Genomic DNA, 6743 nt, shown 5'->3' with positions numbered 1-6743 from the left:
TGGGCAAATACTTTCGAGTGCCGAAACAGTATCCACTTTTGTGATCACTTTTGAGAGAAATGAGGATGAAAAAGTACTTACACAGTTCCTAGAACTATGAGCCAGAATTCAAAATGCGGCAGAATCAACATTCTTCTACTATTTATATTTTCTGATAGCTTTAAAGTAGTTGGTAAAGAGCCATTAGGTTCACAAGTACCCCATTTGACTTCATCTACATTTATCTAGACCCCTCTCAGGCCTCACCTGGAGAGTTTTCAGTACTCTACCAGTCTTGGCTATGGGAGGGAGAGTCAAGCAGAGGCATACCCATTCCATTCCTAGGTTGGGCAGTGGCTAGTGAGTGGAAGGTAATCTCCTACAAGTTAAAACTCACCTATGCTGGGCAACAGGGGCACGGGAGAGAGTTGAGGGCGGAGACTCAAGCTTACTGTGCGGAAGAAGGCAATGGTAAACCACTTTCATATTTTTACCAAGAAAACTCTATGGGTACACTACCAGAAAGATTGCATATGGAGGTAGGGCTCCCTGGGAGAGATGTGTCCATGGAATCGCTATCGATCGGAAAGGACTCAATATCATAAGACAAGACATTTATCTAGACCTTCCCTCCCCTCTAAGCCTCCCTGCAGGCATCCTGTTTTGACCCCACACAGGCAAGTGGGATGAACCATGCCTAGAACCCAGGTCTCTTGACTCCCAATCCCATCCTCTTTCCAAGAGGCCCTGCTGCTTAGAGCCCAACTGCCTTATTGTGGAGAAATGTCCACCCCCAAATTTCTTGTTGTTGTGACAATGAAATGCCACCATTTATTTTACAGAAAATATATCTCAGGTGGCTGACAAAGACTGTTCCCTGTTCCTAGCTTTAACTTACTCATGTGATCCTCCTAGAGGGGAAAAATCACTTGGGGCTAATAAAAATAATAATAATAATGATGGCATTTAAGCACTTACTATGTGCCAAGCACTGTTCTAAGCACTGGGGTAGATACAAGGTTCTCAGTTTGGACACAGTCCCTGTCCCACATGGGATTCACAGTCTCAATCCCCAGTTTGCAGACTACAGATGTGGCAACAAAACACAGAGAAGGGAAGTGACTTGCCCACAGCTACACAGCAGACAAGTGGCAGAGCTGGGATTAGAATTCAGGTCCTTCTGGCTCACAGGCCTGGGCTTTATTCACTACTCCACACTAAAATGCTTACCTTCTGTTGTTGCCCCATCTTCAACATTTCCTCCAAAACATAACTTCCCAAGAAAATCTAACCAGAAAGGGTGGAGAGGAGAGACACTCATAATAAATTCCTCATTACAACTCTGCAGCGTAATTCTCATTATGCTTTCTCTGATTTCACTGGAGTCCTGGCTATGAAGGCCCCTGAATATTTTTATGCTTCCAATTTGATGGTGAGCAAGATATCAAAAGCTCTTTCCAAAGTAGAAATTGTCCTTTATAGCTCAATCAAGTCATCCTATATACTGTCGTATGTGGTTTGGACTAGGTTTATTCTGTTATATTTGAAATACATTGGTTATTAGGGCAACAGCCACAGCTCAATTTCAGACAAAGCCTATTAACCTCAGCAATTACTCAAAAAAATAAAAATCCACATGCTTTTTGTTCACTTCATAAATAAAATATTACAGTTTGTATAGTACTTATTCTCTCCCTTAACATAACATTGATAATAAATATTTGATGGTAAGTGATTATATAGAATTTTGGAAGCTTGAAGAGGGTAAAAATAGAACAGGAAAATTTGATAGAAGATACTCATCTAGCACTTACACATTCTACCATTTTAAGCCACCAAGAAAGATGTGACTGCAAGAAAATATACTGAGATGTCCTGAGGGAAATGGAAAAGTAAATACTTTTGTGTTTAATTATCCCCTACTTAAAAGTTCTATAGAGTCAACTTTGGGGTTACTGAGGATTAAAAGGGCTATAAAATTTTACTAATTATCACATCTTTCTAATTTAAAATACAATTTCCACTCACAACCCATGATACAACAAAGCCATGTGCATATGCTCCAACAGCAAGCCCTGAGATGACCAATATCCAGTTGTATACAGTCTGGTTTTTAGCTTCCTTGTCCCATAACTGAACACATTTCCTCTATATTTAATTTTCAGAGCTCTGGCTCCCTACATCTCTTGGGCTTCTCGCTCTTTCACTCACTGTTTCAGGCAGAAACTCCTCACCCTCGGCTTCAAGGCTGTCCATCACCTCGCCCCCTCCTACCTCACCTCCCTTCTCTCCTTCTATAGCCCAGCCCACACCCTCCGCTCCTCTGCCGCTAATCTCCTCACCGTGCCTCGTTCTCGCCTGTCCCACCATTGACCCCCGGCCCACGTCATCCCCCTGGCCTGGAATGCCCTCCATTCCCACATTCGCCAAGCTAGCTCTCTTCCTCCCTTCAAGGCCCTACAGAGAGCTCATATCCTCCAGGAGGCCTTCCCAGACTGAGCCCCCTCCTTCCTCTCCCCCTCCTCCCCCTCTCCATCCCCCTGCCTTACCTCCTTCCCTTCCCCACAGCACCTGTATATATATATATATATATATATATATATATATATATACATATATATGTTTGTACGTATTTATTACTCTATTTATTCTCCATCTCCCCCTTCTAGACTGTGAGCCCACTGTTGGGTAGGGACCGTCTCTATATGTTGCCAACTTGTACTTCCCAAGTGCTAAGTACAGTGCTCGGCACACAGTAAGCGCTCAATAATTATGATTGAATGAATGAATGTGTAGTTGTGAGACTTGGACACTGTGCCAGATTTCACGCCAAGAAGCAGCTTGGCATAGTGGACAGAGCACAGGCTTGGGAGTCAGGGGGACCTGGGTTCTAATCCGAGCTCCTCCATATGCCTGCTGGGTGACCTTGGGCATGTCACTTCATTTCTCCGTCTTATTTACCCACCTGTAAAATGGGGATTAGACTGCGAGCTTCCTGTGTGATGTGGACTATGTCCAAGCTGATTAGCTTGTATCTACCCCAGAGCTAAGTACAGTGCCTGGCACAAAGGAAGGACTTAAATACCATAAAAAAAACCCAAAACTGGGAAGGGAATGTACAAGATCTGGAGATTCAGAATTCTTCCCCAAGAAACATCCTGAAATCAAGAGAAATAAGCATTCTTCTGGTTAATGGGACCTGAGACAGTCTAATAGCACTAATAACTGTGGTATTTGTTAAGCACTTACTAAACTCCTCATCTCCCACCCAAACCATGTCTTCCCCCTGTCTTTCCTATCACCACAGACAACACTACCCTCCCTGTCTCATCTAGGCATTATACTTGACTCATCTCTCTCATTCAAGCCACAGACTCGGTGTCATGAAATCTTGTCCATTCCACCTTCCCAACATCTCTAGAATCTGTCATTTCTCCATCCAAACTGCTACTTGTCTGATCCAGGCACTTTTTTTCCCCACATTCACTACTGCATCAGCCTCCTTACTGCCTCCTGTATCTCCCCACTCCAGTTGATACTTCACTCTGCCATCCAGATCATTTTTCTGAAAGATTGTTCAGTTCCCATCTCCCCAGTCCTCAAAAACCTCCAATGGCTGCCCATCCACCTCCACATGAAACAGAAATAGAACTCCATACAATCTGTTTTAAGGGACTCAATCAGCTCGTCCCTTCCTACTTCACCTTGCTAGTCTCCTGTTATAGCCCAATTTGCCCACTTCTCTCCACTAAGCCAACCAACTCTCTATACCTCGATCTTATCCCGGCTCCACCAATTGTCAGCTGTGTGACTTTGGGCAAGTCACTTAACTTCTCTGTGCCTCAGTACCTCATCTGTAAAATGGGGATTAAGACTGTGAACGCCCCGTGGGACAACCTGATCACCTTGTGACCTCCCCAGCACTTAGAACAGTGCTTTGCACATAGTAAGCACTTAATAAATGCCATTATTGTTATTATTAAACCCTTATTTCCCCTCTCTGCTTTCCCCTTTGCATTGACTATCCACTTGGTTGTGTATACCTTTAGCAATTTTGATACTCACCCCAGCCCCACAACACGTATGTGCTTATCCTTATACTCTACTATCTGTAACTTATTTTAATGCCTGTCTCCCCCATGTAGACTGCAAGCTCCTTGTGGGCAGAGATTGTGTATATCAACTCCATTATATTGTACTTTGCTAAGTGCTTATTACAGTGTTCAGCACACAGTAAGCACTCAGTGAAGTCTATTGACTGACTGTGTGCCCGACTGCATTAAATGCTGGAGTAGATGATACAAAATAAACAAACTGGACATAGTCTCTGTCCCCTCAAGGGACTGACTGTCTAAGTAATAGAGAGGACAGGTGTTCTATCCTCATTTTACAGATGAGGAAATTGAGGTACAGAAAGATAAGTGATTTTTCCAAGGTCACACAATAGACAAGTTGCAGAGCCAAAATTAGAACTCAGGTCCTCTAATTTAGAGGCCCATGTTCTTTCCATTAGGTGCCACTATTTCTCCTAAGCCCCTTGCTGCTATGTGCTTAGCATAAGGTGCATTGACTCCAGTGATTACCCTAATGAGCCTTCTAGATAAATAAGCATCTGCAGCTGTAATAAAGAGCTGATTGCTGTCACAGAATTTTCTATCTAGACACTGAATCTCTAATGTCACAAAGCTGGACAAAGAAAGGGGGATTGCAACAGTCGGAGGGTGTTCAGATGATTAGAAATATTCCATCCTCATCTGGGTCCAAGTGATTCAGAAAATCACCATCATTGCCAATATGTACTCAGCATCTGAGCATTGCACTAGGCATTTAGGAAATAGACAAAATTAAGTGAATTAATCCCTGCCCTTGAGGAGTTTATATGTTAACGGTTGAACAATGCAACCAGGTTTAGAAAGTCCTGCTATTCTCTAGAGTGCAACAGACTACTTAACAGTTGACTTGTGACTTTTGTCCTTTGAGAGCACAATTATTCTGGGATTTCAGCATGAACACAAGTATTTATAAGGTCCTTGAGAATCAAATAATCCGCAGCCTAGTATGGTCTGACTTGATGTGTACTACTTCTAACACACTTTAAGCTATTTGTTTTCCATGGGAGAAAATGTGCCTGAACATCTTGCAACAATTTTACAATTGCAAATCCCCGCAACCAAACCAAGAAATCTTGTAAAATAAGCAGCTGTGTAGTCCAAGGTGACAGTTCCATATGGGAATTTCCCCTTCGACTAAACTAATGGTATGCTCCAGGGTCCTGAAACATGTTTTATTTTTTTTTTCCAATTTCCTGCACACCTGGGAAAGATCTCCTTGTGACTTCTACAGTGATGAAAAATGCCTTAGTGAGAAGAATGATCCTTGTTTAGCCTTTTTCCAACGGCTGCATTTACATTTATTAATATACATTTACAAATATCCAGGCGAAAAATCATGGTAGTACCTTCTTAATAGATGCTTCAGAAATTTTCTCCGCTTGTTCTGCACACATAAAATGTCAATTTTCTCTAAGTAAACTAATGACAGAGGATTTAATTGCCCATTTGCATGGTGAATAATGCCGGAGTGTGCATTTATTGTGTTAAAAGCATGCCTCTAATAGAAGAAGTGTATTTTTTTGATATCTTGAAGGGTGAGTAAATTCAGGTAAATAGGACTGGGGGAGGGGTGGGGATAGGGCAAAAATATTATATGAATATTATAAACTGGAATGAGGGGATGATGAATGGAATGGATGTTTATACCACCTCTGCCCCATGCAAACCGACAGAGCTGAATTTACACATTCTTCAGCCTAGGAGGAAATTGAACTTGTTCAGTTTGTTCAGGCATTCTATATTACAGGTACATTTCAAGGAAAACCACCTAGCCATTTATTAATCATTTACTCATAAATCTCTAGCATGAACTCCAAACAGATATATACCTATATATTTATACATTTATATATATATATATGCATATATTGTGTGTGTATATATATATATATATATATATACATAATGTCAAACTGATCTCTTGATCATTGAACTTGTTCCTTTTCCTATCAGATGATGCTGCTATGTAAAAGTTGTCACATTTAGAAAAAAAAAAAAACCATCCCCCAATTTCAAGGTAAGTTTTAAACATAGCAAACAGTTTTACCTAATAGTTTCAGGTTCAATTTTGCTACTGCAAATGTTACCATATTAGGACATTATTCATTTACCAGTAAATGTGCTTGCAAATAGCCCACTGAAGATGTAATTAGCTGCTCAAGCAAAACTAGTCACTTTGGTACTAGGCAGTGCAAAAATTTTCCTCTAGCAAAAGAAGATCATAAAGGTCAAATTAAAACATCATCTGCTAAATGTCAGCGTTGTCGGCCTAACCCTCGAGGATGAATCTGGTATGATTACCCCCAAAATACTTTAGAGGTAATCTATCTGGATCCTTTCTTGTGGTTGAGGTGATTTGGTTTCTATTGGGAGGACCTTTAAAAAAATGAGCAGTGTACTGTGAGCCCCTGATTCTGAATCATTGAGTGCCACTCTGGGATGGCCCTCCATACTGAGACGTGGCCTTGTTCTTCATCCTGGACTAATTTCATTTGCCCAGGGTTTAGGTTTGTTACACTGGGGCAAACATATTGAATATAATCCTTAGAAAAATAGTGGCAGTCTGGCTTGAAGCTTGCATAGATGGTAAAAGCAGGTCAAGAGCAATTTACTAATCCACTTGGCAATGAAGATCATTACCATTTTTAATGA

At 41.3% G+C, this 6743-nt stretch overlaps 1 non-coding gene across 1 annotated transcript; it reads left to right on the top strand.

The window, feature by feature from the left end:
• Nucleotides 1-229: 229 nt before the first annotated feature.
• Nucleotides 230-366, top strand: LOC119924121. The gene has a single exon (XR_005449042.1). It is a non-coding gene; the product is annotated as a small nucleolar RNA SNORA7 (small nucleolar RNA).
• The last annotated feature ends 6377 nt before the right edge of the window (nt 367-6743 follow it).

The sequence above is a fragment of the Tachyglossus aculeatus genome, chromosome 2 (genome assembly GCF_015852505.1).
Source record: "Tachyglossus aculeatus isolate mTacAcu1 chromosome 2, mTacAcu1.pri, whole genome shotgun sequence".
NCBI classification, from domain to species: domain Eukaryota; kingdom Metazoa; phylum Chordata; class Mammalia; order Monotremata; family Tachyglossidae; genus Tachyglossus; species Tachyglossus aculeatus.
This window is presented reverse-complemented; position numbering and strand designations above follow the sequence as displayed.